We start from the raw sequence: 20,903 nt of genomic DNA, 5'->3' as shown, positions 1-20,903 counted from the left end.
ACTGTGCGCTAATTACTGGAAATTGGCTGTGGAGTCAAAATTGTGACTACTTGTATAGATTAATTCACTGAGGGTTATACTGTCCAAAATGGAGTCACTTTATGGGGATTTCTAATGCTCGGTTCTTCTGACATTTTGACATATTAGGGCTTCTACAAATTCTGTGTCCCATCTTCTCTGGGAGCTGCTCCTATGATATCTGCTTATTCAGTCTGCAGGTGGCGCTGGTAGTGGAGGAGACATCAGAACCTGAAGCTCTGGGTGGTGCAGGCTCTGTCCAGCCACTAAGATTAAGGCGCCTACGACTTGTGGTACCATCCATTCTGGCAGTTAGGGTGTGTACGCTGTCCAGCTGGAGTAATCTGCTCCCTACTTCACCCTCCTAAAGTTCGGAGCATATTGTTGGAAGCTGCGAGATACAGGCTTGTTCTCCTCTGGTTCAGTCCTGGGTACTCAGCACCCGCCTTGTGTATTGGTTTCCTGTTGTGATCCTGGCCTGTTTACTGACGACTCTTGCATCTTCTCATTTTGTATTTTCTCTGCCCTCCCGGTTGTGGCCAGACTACCCGACTATTCCTCTTATCTCATACTACAGGAAAGCAAGTATCAACGTGGCCCAAGCCTAGGGGTCTGTGTGTAAGTCCAGATGGAGAGGGGTTAAAGAAGTTCATGGATGATGGGCAAGACAATAACACTTCTTCTGAAATAATCAAGCTGAACAGTCTGTTTAACCCCTTAAGGACCAATCCATTTTGTAGGTTAATGACCAGGCCTTAATTTTGAAATCAGACCACTGTCCCTTCATGTGCTTAGAACTCTGGAACGCTTCAACGGATCCCGCTGATTTTGAGAATGTTTTTTTCGTGACATATTGTACTTCGTGGTAGTGGTAACATTTCTTCAATATGACTTGTGTTTATTTATGAAAAAAACGGAAATATGGTGAAAATTTTTAAATTTTGCAATTTTCAAGTTTGTTATTTTTATACCCTTAAATCAAAGAGTGATGTCACACAAAATAGTTAATAAATAACATTTCCCACATGCTTACTTTACATCAGCACAATTTTGGAAGCAAAATTTTTTTTGTTAGGAAGTTATAAGGATTAAAATTTAACCAGCGATTTCTTATTCTTCCAACAAAATTTACAAAACCATTTCTTTAGGGACCATCTCACATTTGAAGTCACTTTGAGGGGCCTATAAGGCAAAAAAACCCAAAAGTGACACCATTCTAAAAACTGCACCCCTCAAGGTGCTCAAAACCACATTCAAGAAGTTTATTAACCCTTTAGGTGCTTCACAAGAATTGAAGCAATGTGGAAGGAAAAAAATAAATATTTCACTTTTTTTCACCAAAATTTTTCTTTGGACAATGTTTTTATTTTGTCAAGGGTTTCAGGAGAAAATGAACTACAAAATTTGTTGTGCAATTTCTCCTGAGTACACCAATACCCCAATCTTTACACAAATACTGTTACGGGGGCACCACAGAGTATTCTAATGGGAGCCAACCTAAGCCTGTACTGGTTAAGTCATGAAAAACAAAGAAGAAAGGAACAGGCCATACAAGGGGATCACCAGAGACAGGAAAAATAGTGTACAAAATATTGAGGTTTATTGGACACAAAAAAAATGCAAAAAACATTAAAACTGTCGATAATTACGGGGCTCATAACAGGGCCAACCAGCTAAAACAAACTCCACAACAATAGAATATGAATACAGACCTAATGGCCATATAAGCAGCATACCATCTAGAAAATACCTCTACACAAGACTTATTCATATATACGATGTATAATCAAAATGGAAACATCATAGATTATAGTTGATGAGTGCCCACCTGGGCCACAATGCTGGCAGTCACCTGTAACCACACTACACAGAATACAAAAAGATATAAGCACGATAGCATGGGCAGCCTACCGATAAATAGTGCTTGAACGTTGCAAAGCATATGGGCACATGTGGCTAGGCACCAATGATGCGATATAGCGGTGCACAAAAGGTTAATGGTAAAAGCTGAAAGACACCATCTGTGTATAATAGCACAGAGTGGTGTTCATCTGGTAAAGGGACCCATGTGGAGAAGGATTAGGCAGAGCAGAGACCCGACGCGTGTCGCCACCCTCAGTGGCTTCAACAGGGGTACCTGTTCCAAGTCACCTGTGAGCTCTGTTATATACCTCTGTGAAGCCCTTGGGGGTTCAAAGTGCTCCCCACACATTTAGATAAGTTCCTTAAGGGGTCTAGTTTCCAAAATGATGTCACTTGTGGGGGGTTTCCACTGTTTAGGAACATCAGGGGCTCTCCAAACGTGACATGGTGTCCGATCTTGATTCCAGCCAATTTGACATTCAAAACCTCAAATGATGCTCCTTCCCTACTGAGCTCTGCCATGCGCCTAAAGTGTGGTCTTCAAAAACAAAGAAGAAAGGAACAGGCCATACAAGGGGATCACCAGAGACAGGACAAATAGTGTACAAAATATTCAAGTTTTTTGGACACAAAAAAACATGCAAAAAACATTAAAACTGGTCACACATGTGACACAACTCGATAATTACGGGGCTCATAATAGGGCCAACCAGCTAAAACAAACTCCACAACAATAGAATATGAATACAGACCTAATGGCCATATAAGCAGCATACCATCTAGAAAATACCTCTACACAAGACTTATTCATATATACATCCTATAATCAAAATGGAAACATCATAGATTATAGTTGATGAGTGCCCACCTGGGCCACAATGCTGGCAGTCACCTGTAACCACACTACACAGAATACAAAAAGATATAAGCACGATAGCATGGGCAGCCTACCGATAAATAGTGCTTGAACGTTGCAAAGCATATGGGCCCATGTGGCTAGGCACCAATGATGCGATATAGCGGTGCACAAAAGGTTAATGGTAAAAGCTGAAAGACACCATCTGTGTATAATAGCACAGAGTGGTGTTCATCTGGTAAAGGGACCCATGTGGAGAAGGATTAGGCAGAGCAGAGACCCGACGCGTGTCGCCACCCTCAGTGGCTTCAACAGGGGTACCTGTTCCAAGTCACCTGTGAGCTCTGTTATATACCTCTGTGAAGCCCTTGGGGGTTCAAAGTGCTCCCCACACATTTAGATAAGTTCCTTAAGGGGTCTAGTTTCCAAAATGATGTCACTTGTGGGGGGTTTCCACTGTTTAGGAACATCAGGGGCTCTCCAAACGTGACATGGTGTCCGATCTTGATTCCAGCCAATTTGACATTCAAAACCTCAAATGATGCTCCTTCCCTACTGAGCTCTGCCATGCGCCTAAAGTGTGGTCTTCAAAAACAAAGAAGAAAGGAACAGGCCATACAAGGGGATCACCAGAGACAGGACAAATAGTGTACAAAATATTCAAGTTTTTTGGACACAAAAAAACATGCAAAAAACATTAAAACTGGTCACACATGTGACACAACTCGATAATTACGGGGCTCATAATAGGGCCAACCAGCTAAAACAAACTCCACAACAATAGAATATGAATACAAACCTAATGGCCATATAAGCAGCATACCATCTAGAAAATACCTCTACACAAGACTTATTCATATATACGATGTATAATCAAAATGGAAACATCATAGATTATAGTTGATGAGTGCCCACCTGGGCCACAATGCTGGCAGTCACCTGTAACCACACCACACAGAATACAAAAAGGTATAAGCACGATAGCATGGGCAGCCTACCGATAAATAGTGCTTGAACGTTGCAAAGCATATGGGCCCATGTGGCTAGGCACCAATGATGCGATATAGCGGTGCACAAAAGGTTAATGGTAAAAGCTGAAAGACACCATCTGTGTATAATAGCACAGAGTGGTGTTCATCTGGTAAAGGGACCCATGTGGAGAAGGATTAGGCAGAGCAGAGACCCGACGCGTGTCGCCACCCTCAGTGGCTTCAACAGGGGTACCTGTTCCAAGTCACCTGTGAGCTCTGTTATATACCTCTGTGAAGCCCTTGGGGGTTCAAAGTGCTCCCCACACATTTAGATAAGTTCCTTAAGGGGTCTAGTTTCCAAAAGATGTCACTTGTGGGGGGTTTCCACTGTTTAGGAACATCAGGGGCTCTCCAAACATGACATGGTGTCCGATCTTGATTCCAGCCAATTTGACATTCAAAACCTCAAATGATGCTCCTTCCCTACTGAGCTCTGCCATGCGCCTAAAGTGTGGTCTTCAAAAACAAAGAAGAAAGGAACAGGCCATACAAGGGGATCACCAGAGACAGGACAAATAGTGTACAAAATATTCAAGTTTTTTGGACACAAAAAAACATGCAAAAAACATTAAAACTGGTCACACATGTGACACAACTCGATAATTACGGGGCTCATAATAGGGCCAACCAGCTAAAACAAACTCCACAACAATAGAATATGAATACAGACCTAATGGCCATATAAGCAGCATACCAGCTACAAAATACCTCTACACAAGACTTATTCATATATACATCCTATAATCAAAATAGAAACATCATAGATTATAGTTATAGAATCATAGAATCATAGAATCATAGAATCGTAGAGTTGGAAGGGACCTCCTGGGCCATCTGGTCCAACCCCCTGCTCAAAGCAGGATTCGTTAAATCATCCCAGTCAGATGTCTGTCCAGCCTCTGTTTGAAGACATCCATTGAAGGAGAACTCATCACTTCTCGTGGCAGCTTGTTCCACTCATTGATCACTCTAACTGTCAAAAAGTTTTTTCTAATATCTAATCTGTGTCTCCTCCCATTCAGTTTCATCCCATTGCTTCTAGTCTTTCCTTGTGCAAATGAGAATAAAGATGATCCTAATACAATGTGACAGCCCTTGAGATATTTGTAGACAGCTATTAAGTCTCCTCTCAGTCTTCTCTTTTGCAAACTAAACAATCCCAAATCCTGCAACCTTTCCTCATAAGACAGGGTTTGCAGACCGGTCACCATTCTGGTTGCTCTTTTCTGAACTTGCTCCAGCTTGTTGATGTCTTTTTGAGGTCTGACCAAAGAGGAGTAGAGGGAAATAATGACTTCACGTGATCTAGACTGTATGCTTCTGTTAATACATCCTAGAATTGCATTTGCTTTTTTTGCTGCTGCATCACACTGTTGACTCATATTCAGTTTGTGATCTATTAGTATACCCAAGTCTTTTTCACATGTGCTGTTGCTTAGGCCTATTCCTCCCATTCTGTATATGCTTTTTTCATTTTTATTGCCCAGATGTAGTACTTTGCATTTTTCCCTGTTAAAAACCATTCTGTTAGTTGCTGCCCACTTCTCCAGTTTATTTATATCTTTTTGAATCCTCTCTCTCTCTTCTCTAGTATTAGCTATCCCTCCTAGCTTTGTGTCATCAGCAAATTTAATCAGTTTACCCTCAATTCCTTCATCTAAATCGTTGATAAAGATGTTGAACAATAAAGGGCCCAGGACAGAGCCCTGTGGTACCCCACTTGAGACATTCTTCCAACTGGATGTGCAGCCATTTACGACCACTCTTTGGGTCCGATCACTAAGCCAGTTATGAATCCACCTAACAGTTGCCTTGTCCATTCCATACTTAGTCATTTTTTCAATAAGGATTATATGAGATACTTTGTCAAATGCTTTGCTGAAGTCAAGATATACTATATCTACAGCATTTCCTTGATCCACCCAATCAGTGATTCCGTCATAGAAGGAAATTAAGTTAGTCTGACATGACTTATTAGTTACAAACCCATGCTGACTCTGTTTAATCACTTCATTCTTATCAAGGTACTGACATACATGTTGTTTAATAATTTGTTCAAAGATCTTTCCTGGTATAGAAGTTAGACTCACCGGCCTATAGTTGCCTGGGTCCACCTTCTTCCCCTTTTTGAAGATAGGAACAACATTTGCTCTTCTCCAGTCTTCTGGGACTTCTCCTGTTCTCCAAGAATTTTCAAATATTATGGAGAGGGGTTCAAAAATTTCTTCTGCTATCTCCTTCAGTACTCTGGGGTGTAATTCATCTGGACCTGGAGACTTGAATTCATTTAGGTTAGCTAAGTGTTTCCTCACTATCTTTCTGTTTATAGATATCCTGGATTCTTCTATTCCCTTAATAGGACAGTGAAGAACAGTTGATGTCACATTTCCTTTCTGAGAGAAAACAGATGCAAAATAGGAATTTAAAAGTTCGGCCTTCTCAACATCCTGTCTTACCATTTCATCATTTTCATCCTGTAAAAATCCTATAGCATCTTTGACTTTTCTTTTACTTTTGACATATCCCCAAAATCCTTTATTATTGCTTTTGACATCTCTTGCAAGCCTCAATTCATTGTCAGCTTTAGCTAATCTGATTTGTGCCCTGCAGGTTCTGCAGACAGCATTATATTCTTCTTTAGATATGCCTCCCTCTTTCCATTTTATAAACATTTTTTTCTTCCTTTTTAGCATGTGCTTAAGTTCTGTGTTCATCCATCCTGGCTTCCTTAAATGCTTCCTATTCTTCCCTCTTTTTGGAATTGTTAACAATTGTGCTTTGAGAATTTCATTTTTCAAGATTTCCCATCCTTCCTGGACATTTTTGTCTTTAAGGATATCCAGCCATTGGATCCCTCCAATTCTCTTTCTGAATCCCTTAAAATCTGCCTTTCTGAAATCTAACCTTGACGTTTGAGTCTTCACAGGTCTTCCTCCTCTAGTTATCCAAAATTCTAAAATAGCATGGTCGCTACCTCCTAGGGTCCCAGCCACTTTTACCTCCTCAACCATTTCCTCCCTGTTTAGAAGGATTAGATCCAAGGTAGCAGTTCCCCTTGTTTTCTCCCCTACCTTTTGGAAGATAAAGTTGTCAGCAAGAGAGGATAAGAATTTCCTTGACCTGTTAGTTTTGCCTGAGAGAGATTCCCAACAAATGTCTGGATAGTTGAAATCTCCCATGACAACTATGTCATATTTTTGGGAGAACTTGGCCATTTGATGCATAAAGAGTTCATCCATATCTTCAGCTTGCACAGGTGGCCTGTAGTAAATGCCTACAATGGTGTCCTTTCCATTGTTCTGTCCTTGTATTCTTACCCAAACAGTTTCCACAGAACTCCTAGTCTCTGAAGCTTCAATCTCTGTGCAGATATACGCGTTTCTAACATACAATGCAACACCCCCTCCTCGTTTATCAAGTCTGTTTCTTGCAAATAAGTTGTATCCTTCTAGTCTTGTATTCCAATCATGTGTACTGTCCCACCAAGTTTCAGTGATTCCAATGACATCATATTTCTTTTCCTGCGTTAGTAGTTCCAATTCTCCTTGTTTGTTGCCCATGCTTTGTGCATTAGTATAGAAACATTTTAGTTTGTGATTGGTTTCTCTTTCTCCAATATTTTTATTAATTAGATTCTTTTGTCTTTGTTCTTCCTGTTCTTCCTTTCCACTTCTAATAGCAGAGTTCTCAATAGCATTTGTCAGGTGTATGGCTTTTTCTAGTCTTTTGCTTCCCTTCCCATGTTGTTCTAGTTTAAAGCTCTCCTTACAAGTGTAGCAAGACGACTTCCAAATACATGTTTTCCAGTCTTCGTAAGGTGCACCCCATCTCTAGCAAGTAGTCCATCGTAAAGGTACCTCACTCCGTGATCCAGAAATCCAAATCGTTGCTGACGGCACCATCGACGTAGCCAGTTGTTCACCTGCAGAATCTTATTCCACCTCCTTGTTCCATGGCCATCCACTGGGAGGATGGAAGAGAAGACCACCTGCGCTCCCAGTTCTTTCACTTTCTTGCCTAAGTCTTCAAAGTCTCTGCAGATGGTTTCCAGGTCGTTTCTTGCGGTGTAGTTGATGAGTGCCCACCTGGGCCACAATGCTGGCAGCCACCTGTAACCACACCGCACAGAATACAAAAAGGTATAAGCACGATAGCATGGGCAGCCTACCGATAAATAGTGCTTGAACGTTGCAAAGCATATGGGCCCATGTGGCTAGGCACCAATGATGCGATATATCGGTGCACAAAAGGTTACTGGTAAAAGCTGAAAGACACCATCTGTGTATAATAGCACAGAGTGGTGTTCATCTGGTAAAGGGACCCATGTGGAGTAAGATTAGGCAGAGCAGAGACCCGACGCGTGTCGCCACCCTCAGTGGCTTCGACAGGGGTACCTGTTCCAAGTCACCTGTGTCCATATATACCCTTGAAGATTAGTAATGAAGCGCAGCTGCGCTACTTACCAGGCTAGCGTGGGGAGCGATGTAACAGCCATGGCCCTGAAAAGTGTATGGCCAATGATAGCGGTGCATAAGTCATGGTGGGTGTGTACCCAAAAATATTGGCGCATAGAACTCAGTACTGCGCCTAACCCCATGCACACGTGCCGGCTGGTGCAGAGCAGGATGTACGTCATCCCTAAAGAGTGGGTTGCCGTGGCAACCAATAAACAAAGAAAACGGCGCTATAGTCACAGAGCAGCAGAGCTCTTCACCTACTGCGCATGCGTCAAGCGTGATGGAATCAAAAGTACACAGACAAATCACACAGACTGCCATGGTAGCCAGTTAAACAAAATAGCTGCGCATGCATCGTAATCACCTCAGAGGGAGCATTAGCTCCCTACGCTAGCCTGGTAAGCAGCACGGCTGCGCTTCACTACTAAACTACAAGGGTATATATGGACACAGGAAAATTAAAAAAAATCATTTTTTTTCACAAAAATTATCTGTTTGCCACCAATTTTTTATTTTCCCAAGGGTAACAGGAGAAATTGGACCCCAAAAGTTATTGTGCAATTTGTCCTGAGTACGCTGATACCCCATATGTGGGGGGAACCACTATGATCGCCTAACTGCGATCTTTGGGAGGCAGAATGAACAAATCCATAAAAGGTGAAGAATTGGTGTTATTTTTTACGCCGCTCCTCGTGCGGTGTTAGTGACATGGCGGCTTTATTCTTCGGTTCGGTGCGATTACAGCGATACCAGATTTATATCCTTTTTCACGTTTAGCTTCTGTCACACTAAAAGACGCTTTTTTTGGAAGAATTTTTTGTAAGAAGTTTTTGCATCGCCGTATTTTGAGAGCTATGATTTTTCCATATTTTGGCCGACAGAGTCATGTGCGGGCTTGATTTTTGCAGGACGAGCTGACGTTTTTATTGGTACCATGATCGGACACAAAACGGTTTTTGATCGCTTTCTATTCCGATTTTTGTGGAGGCAGAATGAACAAAAAACAAACTCAGGAATTATTTTTTTCTCCGTTCCGCGTGCGGTAAAATTGATAAGGCGGCTTTATTCTCCAGGTCACTACGATTACAGCGATACCTGATTTATATCTTTTTTTTATGTTTTGGCGTTTTTTTTTTTCACAATAAAAACTTTTATAGAAAAAAATAATTATTTTTGCATCACTTTATTCTGAGAGCTATAACTTTTTTATTTTTTCGCTGATGGCTCTGTATTGCGGCTCGTTTTTTGCGGGGCAAGATGACATTTTCAGCGGTACCATGGTTATTTATATCCGTCTTTTTGATCATCTGTTATTCCACTTTTTCCAAGCGGTATGATGATACCACTTGGAGAAAGTATAATTTGCTTTTTTATGTTTTTTTTTACGGCGTTCAAAGAATGGGTTAACTAGGGTGACACTTTTATAGGCGGGATTTTTACGGACGCGGCGATACCAAACATTTGTTTTTTTTTACTTTATTCACATAAAAATGTGAATTTATTGGGAGATTTTTTTATTATTTAATATAATTTTTCCCTCGTCCCTTTATGGGACTCTCACTTTCGATTGATGGTATAATACATTGCTCCAGCATTGCAGTGTATTAGGCCTACGCTGAAAGCGGCTGAGACCGTGCTGTGAGCTGTGAGCATGGTCTCAGCGGCTTTCTGTAGCTGGATGACCTGGTGAATGTCATGACAACCCCCAGGGGCATCATGGCACAGATCGGGCCCCCCTTATTACATCGCAGGGACACCAATCTGAGGCAGAAGGAGCCCCCGACCCTCTGCCTCCCCCCCGAACGCTGCGATTGCGCTCAATCGCAGCAGTCAGGGACTTAACAGCCAGGGGTGGTGCGGACGCCGCTCCTGGCTGTCATTGCAGTATGCTCAGCCACCGCAGCGCTGAGCTCCTGCACTGATTGGGCAGGAGAGGCTGAAATTTCGGCATCTCCTGCCTGATTGCTGCTGTGTTTGGTCAGTCAGACTGACTGACCAATCACAGCGCTCTGGGTACAGGGACCAACTGCAAGGGTCCCCACACCTCATCCCATGCCTGTCAGCTGTCAGACAGCTGTCGGCACTGAACTGTCACTGCGTGTTTTACACTCAGTGACAGTTCAAATGCATGACGTGCACAGTCCGTCATGGTGCGGGAAGTTACACCCGGCCATGATGGACTGTGCACGTCCATGAACGTTAATGGGTTAAGTAAAAAAAATGAGTAACTAATGGTAAAACCTCTTCGGGGTAATTAGAGTATGGGTCTCAGTGGCTCTTGACAATATAAACTATCGTAAAGGCCAATATTTTCTATCACATAAGTTTCAACAAGAAATATACTTTTACATAGAACTATTTATAAGAGAGCAGAGCTGACGGGTGACGAATTTAGATCTTAGGCATTTGGAAGAGGTAATGGAGACCTTTCATTAAGGACTAACACGGAGATACAGACTCAGATAACTGAGGCAGGGCGATCCCACCACAATTACACTATCATACCGGTAAAAAAAGATCATACACCCCCGACAACAACAAACGAGGGGAGAACACTAAACTGGAGCTGCCCTCATTTATGGTGGACCATTGGAGCCACTATGAGTCCTGACCGGAAGAGTAGAGAAAGTATTAGCGCCCCCATTTCAGGAGAGATTGTGCAGTAATCTGAATTCCTTAGGATGGAAAACATAATGGAATTCATGACTTTTAGTAAATCTATGAAACCAGGGCTGGAGCCATGATGTGCCATCCTGGATGAGCTGCACTACCTGTGCCACATGCCAGAAAGCATTGGCACTGAGATGTGGTCTGTGGTCCCCACCTGCAGGACCACTCCTTTATTGAGGGTGTCTTGATAATTGCCAATAATTTCCATCTGTTGTCTATTCCATTTGCACAACAGCATGTGAAATTGATTGTCAGTCAGTGTTGCTTCCTAAGTGGACAGTTTGATTTCACAGAAGTTTGATTTACTTGGAGTTATATTCTGTTGTTTAAGTGTTCCCTTTATTTTTTGAACAGTGTATATTACAGCCATCAGCCACGCACAGCTTAGAGATCTATCATGGCACTGGTGGAATGTTTGTCCTGGAGATTATCACAATCCTCCTTGAAGTTAGTTTGACCAGAAAGACTGGACCTGGTCTTGTAGGGACCATGAGACATTCAGCAGCACAGAAGGGAGAGAAGATTCATCCGATAAGATCTCAGGGATCTAGGAAGCCAACAGCATCATTACCCTCCGCTTTCTCTTACAGGCCCAGCATAAGATTTTTCTTCAAGTGATTTTCTATCTTGTCAGCACATTCTACGTACGCTTCATTTGGCTTTATAGTTTACAGATCTGGGCAGGTAACGGTCAGCGTCTTCTAATTTAGGAAGGTGCATCTTCAAGGCTGTAATTTTTATAGAAGGGCTTTCAATGCCCAAAGTCACTTTAACAGTTTTTAGTGGAGGAGAATATAGTGGTAGGGAGGCAAAAGGGTGATCACATGATTGTGATGCGGCTGGACTACACCACCGATAAAGCAGCCACAGCCGGTGACTTTGCTGAGAAAGGAGTAGACATCTAACTCTGTGTTCAGTGTGACTCTTTAAGAGCGCACTCGGCCTATATTGGGTCAGGTACAAGCAATCATATAGATTTCTCTTTAAGGGATCACCCTCACACTAATACCAGGGGGTAGGTGGATCCTCCAGGTTGTAAGTTCTATAGAAAAGGGCTTTCAATGCCCAAAGTCATTTGCACAGTTTTAGTGGAGGAGATGTTGTGGTCTAGAGGCAAAATAGTGATCATGGTAATACGGCCGGACTACACCACCGATAAAGCAGCCACAGCCGGTGACTGAGAGGAATCTGTGACTTCTCTACATTCAGTGGTTACTACTCACCTGGGTAGTCATATGTGGGAATCTCCTCTTTACACCGCTCATCATCTCTCACATATGTCTCTGTAGTGTTAATATGGGTCAGATCTTCACCCTGAAACAAATATTGTAAAAGTCACAGACAGATGGAGAAATCCCATCTATGATCAGCTCTAATCCTGCCATCTCCACCGTTCTCATTACACAAGTATAAAACATATAATACTGGTGGATAAAACAAGACTGAGCACAAGACCTTCACAGCCATCTACACATCATAGGGGAGATCTCCTGACACCTTCTCTCCATCTACCTGATGATCCTGAGGAGCACTGGGATCTTCTTGGTTACAGTCCTGTGGAAGAAGAGGACGGGGACATCTCTCTGGTGTTGTCCTCTTACTGGATAGATCTGGAGGAAACACATACAGTACAGGGACTGAATTCATTCTCTACATACAGATAATTATAGGCCGTGTGTATTTAGTCCTGTCTATTACCTGGAGATGTGAGGGGCTGGGGAACCTCCATTATGACATCCTTGTACAGATCTCTGTGTCCTTCTAAATACTCCCACTCCTCCATGGAGAAATAGACGGCGACATCCTGACACCTTATAGGAACCTGACACACACAATGATACCGTCATCCCCCGATCCCTTCATAGTGTTACTGTATAATGTCCCAGCATTCCCAGCAGTGTCACCTCCCCAGTCAGCAGCTCAATCATCTTGTAGATGAGTTCTAGGATCTTCTGGTCATTGATGTCCTCATGGATCAGGGCGTGAGGTGGAAGCACCGTGATTGGGCTCAGGGGTCTTCCCCATCCCTCACACACAGGGTCCTGACAGCGATCACTAGAGGTCTTCTTCACCACTGTGTAATCCTGGTTATGGAGAGACACAGTAATAAATCTCACTACAGACATTCCCAGAGTCCTCACCTCTCCAGTTCTGTCCATCTGTTATTCCCATAGATAAGGATGATGTAATGTGACGTCATCAGAATCTCTCACCTCTCCAGTGAGACGGAAGAGGATCTCTAGGGTGAGGTGTAACATCCTCTCCACCATCTTGTCTCTGTCCATATCCATCCTTGATGGGTAAATCAGGAAAATTCTCTTCTGTAGAAGATCTTCACTGAGAGGATCCGATATTGTAGAGACCTGAATGAGAAGAAGATGAGCCGATGTAACATCATAAGAATCCTGTGTAATAATACAATTACTGGAGATAATAAGGGAAACATATGAGGAGGTTTATTATCTTACAGGGTTTAGTTTTCTTCCCTGACATCTACTAATAAAACCTATATATTTAGGCCACAGACAACAAGCAGTTTCCTCCTCGGAGTCGGCAGCTGAACACGTTCCTCATAGACTCATCTTCCATAACGCTAATTCTCGTCTCATTACCGACACTGGAATCGGCATTAGCAATACTGCAGGAGATATTCATTACACGCGACATGAGAAATAACTCCTTCATGATGAGGACGACATCTTCATCTTCTACTGCGGCTCTAGAGACAGATTTGGCCAGAGTCGGTCACTGCCTCCATCCCCACCGGCCGTCTATATGAAGGTTTCCCGTCTTCCCCGCACTGGAATCTTCTCTCACGTTAGATCTCAGCTCTGAGTCACACACAGAAGTTTGAGGCTTTTCTGGAAGAACAGGACAGGAGAGATCTGAGGCCGAGGTCTCCATGTACAGGGTTTCCCCTCTGGATAAGAGGCTTTTCTATCCCTTTCCCCCCATTAGAGGGGACACCTGTGGATATCGGGGTCTTTACCGGCTGCAGTCCTGGGGGGATTTACTCGGTAACATGGACGTTGGACAAACGTCACCATCAATTACCATCAGAGTGAAGGAACATCGCTCCTCTATTCAGCTCTATGGATCCAGGATGAAATCCACTGCGGCCCCTGCAAGAAAAGAGCAAAGTCTGGTGAGACCCCCGAGGCCGGAGATTTCTACAGCTGCTCTGTGTGCACAGGACCTGTGAAGAGGTCACAGGAGGGGCGGAGTCAGGAGTCACATGATCAGGGGCCTCAGTGTGTGCAGGACTCTGCTGTGCTGGTTGTCATGGTGCTGGATGAGGGGAAGTTTATGTGTGTGGGGTCAGGAGGGGTTTACAGGGTGGATGTAGCAGAGCCGCATGTGTACAAGGTGTACGGAGCGAAGCCGCGTGTGTATGAGGTGTACGGAGCTGAGCCGCGTGTGTACGAGGTGTACGGAGCGGAGCCGCGCGTGTACGAGGTGTACGGAGCGGAGCCGCGCGTGTACGAGGTGTACGGAGTGGAGCCGCGCGTGTACGAGGTGTACGGAGCGGAGCCGTACGTGTACGAGGTGTACGGAGCGGAGCCGCGCGTGTACGAGGTGTACGGAGCGGAGCCACATGTGTACAAGGTGTGTACGGAGCGGAGCCGCGCGTGTACGAGGTGTACGGAGCGGAGCCGCGCGTGTACGAGGTGTACGGAGCGGAGCCGCGTGTGTACGAGGTGTACGGAGTGGAGCCGCGCGTGTACGAGGTGTACGGAGCGGAGCCGCGCGTGTACGAGGTGTACGGAGCGGAGCCGTGCGTGTACGAGGTGTAAGGAGCGGAGCCACATGTATACAAGGTGTGTATGGAGCGGAGCCGTGTGTATGAGGTGTACGGAGCGGAGCCGCGTGTGTACGAGTGTACGTAGCGGAGTTGTGTGTGTACGAGGTGTACGGAGCGAAACCGCGTTTGTGTGGACCCCTCTGTGTACTCTACACCCCCATCTTCAGTCACAGACCCTTGTGTACGCTGTATACACCCGTATACCCCCAGCTTCAGTCACAGACCCCTCAGTGTACGATGTATACACCTATATTCCCCCAGCTTCGGTCATAGACCCCTCTGTGTATGCTGTATACACCCGTATACCCCCAGCTTCGGTCACAGACCCCTCTGTGTATGCTGTATACACCCGTATACCCCCAGCTTCGGTCACAGACCCCGCATCTCTCACACTGTAAAACTGACGCCAGACACACAGGGTAAAACTGCAGTCGTCGGTCTCTCATCTCTCGCACTTATACTGATAACGAACCCTCCTACAAACCGTGAGAACAAAGTAATTACTACAGGACTGTCTGAGAAAGGGATTTATTCTATAAGAAACGCTGGGGCCACAAATGAGAATAACATAATGTCTTTCATAGATACAGTTGTGGCCAAAAGTATTGACACCCCTGCAATTCTGTCAGATAATACTCAGTTTCTTCCTGAAAATGATTGCAAACACAAATTCTTTGGTATTATTATCTTCATTTAATTTGTCTTAAATGAAAAAAAAACACAAAAGAGAATGAAGCAAAAAGCAAAACATTGATCATTTCACACAAAACTCCAAAAATGGGCCAGACAAAAGTATTGGTACCCTCAGCCTAATACTTGGTTGCACAACCTTTAGCCAAAATAACTGCTACCAACCATGAATGAGTTTCTTACAATGCTCTACTGGAATTTTAGACCATTCTTCTTTGGCAAACTGCTCTAGGTCCCTGATATTAGAAGGGCGCCTTCTCCAAACTGCCATTTTTAGATCTCTCCACAGGTGTTCTATGGGATTCAGGTCTGGACTCATTGCTGGCCACCTTAAAAGTCTCCAGTGCTTCCTCTCAAACCATTTTCTAGTGCTTTTTGAAGTGTGTTTTGGGTCATTGTCCTGCTGGAAGACCCATGACCTCTGAGGGAGACCCAACTTTCTCACACTGGGCCCTACATTATGCTGCAAAATTTGTTGGTAGTCTTCAGACTTCATAATGCCATGCACACGGTCAAGCAGTCCAGTGCCAGAGGCAGCAAAGCAACCCCAAAACATCAGGGAACCTCCGCCTGTTTGACTGTAGGGACCGTGTTCTTTTCTTTGAATGCCTCTTTTTTTCTCCTGTAAACTCTATGTTGATGCCTCTGCCCAAAAAGCTCTACTTTTGTCTCATCTGACCAGAGAACATTCTTCCAAAACGTTTTAGGCTTTTTCAGGTAAGTTTTGGCAAACTCCAGCCTGGCTTTTTTATGTCTCGGGGCAAGAAGTGGGGTCTTCCTGGGTCTCCTACCATACTGTCCCTTTTCATTCAGATGCCGACGGATAGTACGGGTTGACACTGTTGTACCCTCGGACTGCAAGGCAGCTTGAACTTGTTTGGATGTTAGTCGAGTTATCCAACATCTGCACAATCTTGCTTTGAAATCTCTTGTCAATTTTTCTTTTCCGTCCACATCTAGGGAGGTTAGCCACAGTGCCATGGGCTTTAAACTTCTTGATGACACTGCGCACGGTAGACACAGGAACATTCAGGTCTTTGGAGATGGACTTGTAGCCTTGAGATTGCTCATGCTTCCTCACAATTTGGTTTCTCAAGTCCTCAGACAGTTCTTTGGTCTTCTTTCTTTTCTCCATGCTCAATGTGGTACACACAAGGACACAGGACAGAGGTGGAGTCAACTTTAACCCATGTCAACAGGCTGCAAGTGTGATTTAGTTATTGCCAACACCTGTTAGGTGCCACAGGTAAGTTACAGGTGCTATTAATTACACAAATTAGAGAAGCATCACTTGATTTTTCGAACAGTGCCAATACTTTTGTCCGCCCTCTTTTTTATGTTTGGTGTGGAATTATATCCAATTTGGCTTTAGGACAAATCTTTTTGTGTTTTTTCATTTAAGACAAATTAAATGAAGATAATAATACCAAAGAATTTGTGTTTGCAATCATTTTCAGGACGAAACTGAGTATTATCTGACAGAATTGCAGAGGTGTCAATACTTTTGGCCATAACTGTATTGACAGTGAGGGCGACTTCCACTTTGCCGCAATGTGGATTTTAGTGGCCATACATAAGTAGTTTACTAGCTTCTGAAAGCTTTTTTGAAGCCGGGAAGGCCTGGTTCCCAGTAAAAGGGTAGAAGGTTCCAGAACAACCGGTCCATCATACATCATGCTATCTGATGCTTCACCTTATCCCAAAACCCAGAAACCATTGTACAAGACCACCAAATAGACTCTGTGCAATAGTTTTAAGGAGGTGTAGGGATTCACTCTGGTAGGTAATGGCAGGGCTGCAATAACGAGGCAACACACAGGCTTAAAGTCCAATTTCAGTGGTTTAATGTCACGTTGTAAACAGCAGATTAACAGAAAGTAAGGAAAAACAGAAATATACTCCAGCTTGGAGAACCACTGGTCCCATACTCACCACTTGCACGAGACGGGCTTAACTAAGCGGCTGACAGGTCCGCGGCATCTGCCAGGTGCCATTCCCAGGGTTGTTGAGAGTCTTGCTGCTATAGTCCTGCAGCACGGGGATCCTGTGTACGTGTTCAGGCTAAGTCCAGCCAAGGTCCTGTAACTTCCAGACACACACTCACCATGTGCCAAACACCAACCTCCATTACATAGCCCATATCCCCTCCTACAAGTGAGGTAAACATCACATGGGCTGATGATCACGTGACCATGACATCATCGCAGGTCCTGCCTTTATGGAAAAACCCAGCCAAACATTAACCTGTTGGGAGAAATGTATCTCCCATCCAGTAAAACACCCTTTACTGTACCACATACAGTACCTCCCTCCTATGTTCAACCCTAAGGGGTGGACACATGACATACAGTGAACTCTGGACAGGGCATCTGCATTCCCCTGTAGTCTGATCCCAGCAAAGAGCAAACAGATGAACGGCATACTAGGGGGCACAAATCACCACATTACCAGACGGAGCTATTTATCTGAAGTATTGCGGCATATGATTCAGTCAAAAAATGGAGGTGCTTGCATGAAAAAACATGAATATTTCAATGTGAAGCAAAAAAAGAAATATGCAGCACTCACCGATGTAGCTGAAAAACTGTGAGTCTTTATTTCACATAAATTCCATCAAATGTGTGGACATGCAGGACGTGGAGGAATGCTAGGGGAGGGAGGTGCCGGACAACGGCCGTTTCACCATTACTCGCTTCTACGGGTCCAGGCGAGGGGATTAGCTAAAGGTCATTCCCTATATAGGATCACAGACCTTACTAATTAACATACATAAGTTGTGAAACAAACATTTACAAAAAAATATATAGTTATACAATATACAGAGTGCAAGATACTAGTAAGGAATAAATCTTTCCATATCGATTTACAAGATAATCTATATTTTTACAATATCATAGGAAGATAATAATCTAAATAACTTTACATACAATTTTTTATATAACATTTTTTATAAAAATACTGATAGATCGATCCGGTCATTTAGTCCCAAAGGACCTTGTGCTTTCGCTTTCAGGATCCATTTTGCTACTTGTTGCAATAAAGCTTTGTCATGGTTACCTCCTTGAGGTGGAAAATTGACCTTTTCAATCCCTGCAAAACTCAGCTACATTGGTGAGTGCTGTATATTTCTTCTTTTTTCACTTTACATTGAAATATTCATGTTTTTTCATGCAAGCACCTCCATTTTTTGGACTCAAGTGTTGCAGACGATCGAGAGGACTCAAGCATGCTTACTTTTCCTTCTACCTCTAATAATTCGCCCCCTTTAGGAAAAAACAAGACGAGGCCGGATAATTACAAAATCAAGGAAAAAACGCAAGCAAGTATCATGGAGGAAATAACACCTCCAATGGACAATCTACGTATAATAAACCTTTCAAAGCGCCAATTATCCAGTGAACATACTGAAGTTCTATCTAAAGGCTTACATTTTTGTATTCCAGAAAAATTTGATTATGTCGATTTTAGGATTGAATTGTTTAAAAGTATAAGAAAGCTACATCTTAAAAAATCTTTTTCCAGTGTTTCAGCTGCAGTTTCTGTTCCTATACATGAAGGTGAGAAACCTCCAACTATTGGTCCTTTAGGCTTTATGCTAAATTCAGATATCTGTCCCAGACAATTTTTAAGTGATGTTGAAATGTTAATGAGTATAACTGAACCGGATTTCTCCCTGGAATCAGTTAATTCCAACGAAGAAATACCAATACCTTTTAAAGGAGGAATAAAATCAAATGTCATGCCTCCTATATCTCCTGGGAACAGTATCGATCTTTTCCATGATATGGTCATCAAGGATGTAGAAGCTTTACTCTATCCCATGTCAGAAAAAAATTTGAGAGCATCTGAGATGAAAGCTTTGCAAGAAATGAAGGGATGGAGTGATACTGTGTTCAGGAGATCTGATAAAGGAGGGAATTTGGGTCTTTTGGATAAGACATACTATATACAAGATGCCCTAAATCACTTGAATGATAGTAATACCTACTGTATGCTAAATGACAACCCTTTGCATAAATATAAGGACAGATTAAGATCTCTTTTAAGAAAGTATGTTCAATTGGGGATATTATCAAAAAAGAGAGCAGAAAAACTCTTTCCAGAATACCCAGAAATTCCCTATTGGTATAGTGTGCCAAAAGTGCACAAGTCTTTAAAAGAGCCTCCGGGTCGCCCTATAATTTCAGGGAAAACTCTTTGACTGAACCACTTTCACAATACTTAGACTGGCTACTAAAACCTTTACTAAAAGCTGTGCCATCCTTTGTAAAAGATTCAGGAGATTTATTGAAAAAATTGAAAGATTTCCATTGGCAACCACATTTCTCCCTTGCATCTATTGATGCTGAGAGTCTATATACCCGCATCCCCCATTATAAAGGCATAGAAGCAATAAAGGAGATTTTACACAAACAAATCACAGGATTTTATTTCCTTTATTATCGAGTCACTCGATTGTCATTGTGATTGGCATTGTGTGTCAATTATGTTTTGACACATAATGCCTTCAAATTTCTGGATAAGTGGTATATACAAAGGTGGGCACAGCAATGGGCACGCCAGTCTCTTGTGTCATACAAAGAGTGGGCACAGCAATGGGCACGCCAGTCTCTTGTGTCATACAAAGAGTGGGCACAGCAATGGGCACGCCAGTCTCTTGTGTCATACAAAGAGTGGGCACAGCAATGGACACGCCAGTCTCTTGTGTCATACAAAGAGTGGGCACAGCAATGGACACGCCAGTCTCTTGTGTCATACAAAGAGTGGGCACAGCAATGGGCACGCCAGTCTCTTGTGTCATACAAAGAGTGGGCACAGCAATGGACACGCCAGTCTCTTGTGTCATACAAAGGGTGGGCACAGCAATGGGCATGCCAGTCTCTTGTGTTTATGCAAATTTATTCCTAGCACGGTTTGAACAGTTTTATATAAAAACAGCCCTAAATCCACACTTAAAACATTTACAAGCATATTTTCGCTTTGTGGATGATATTTTTATTATCTGGGGGGGTTCTCTGGAAGAATTTGCAGATTTTGTAAAATACCTGAACAATGTGAACAGTGACAACATGCGCCTCACATTTTCATTTGGGGGAAACACAATAGATTTTCTTGATGTCAAATTTAAAATAAAAAATGGCTCTTGAAAAACAGAAGTGTTTAGAAAAGAAACCGCAACAAATAATTACTTACATTATAAGAGCGCTCGCCCATTACACACTAAAAAGGGACTTCCATATAGTCAAATGCTAAGAGTAAGAAAACTGAATAATGATGAAACCATTTTTAATGAACAAATTTCTGAGCTGAAACAACGTTTTTTGCAAAGGGGCTACCCTATGACTTTATTAAATGAAGCATATGAAAGGGTAAAAAAATTTTCTCAGATGGATTTATTAAAGGAAAGGACTAAAAAATTAAATAGTGTAGTCAAACCTACAAAAAAATTTAATTTTTGTTTCAAACATAGTGCAATGGATAGAGCAATCCATGCAGCAGTGAGAAAACACTGGCAT

General features: G+C 42.9%; 1 protein-coding gene and 1 long non-coding RNA gene across 2 annotated transcripts in view; one reads left to right on the top strand and one right to left on the bottom strand.

The window, feature by feature from the left end:
- LOC141076815 (uncharacterized) overlaps window positions 1–20,903 on the top strand; it is a 918,929-nt gene that overhangs the window by 502,493 nt on the left and 395,533 nt on the right. The gene's annotated exons all lie outside the window — the stretch shown is intronic.
- LOC141076834 (uncharacterized) lies at window positions 13,151–17,976 on the bottom strand. The gene is made up of 3 exons (XR_012227528.1): window positions 17,320–17,976; window positions 13,950–14,017; window positions 13,151–13,258 (listed from the first exon to the last, which is right to left on the bottom strand). It is a non-coding gene; the product is annotated as an uncharacterized lncRNA (long non-coding RNA).

Source organism: Dendrobates tinctorius, unplaced genomic scaffold (assembly GCF_039654945.1).
Source record: "Dendrobates tinctorius isolate UK_male_01 unplaced genomic scaffold, ASM3965494v1 ptg000430l, whole genome shotgun sequence".
Lineage (NCBI taxonomy): Eukaryota > Metazoa > Chordata > Amphibia > Anura > Dendrobatidae > Dendrobates > Dendrobates tinctorius.
The sequence above is the reverse complement of the archived record's forward strand: the minus strand, read 5'-3'. Positions and strand labels throughout refer to the sequence as shown.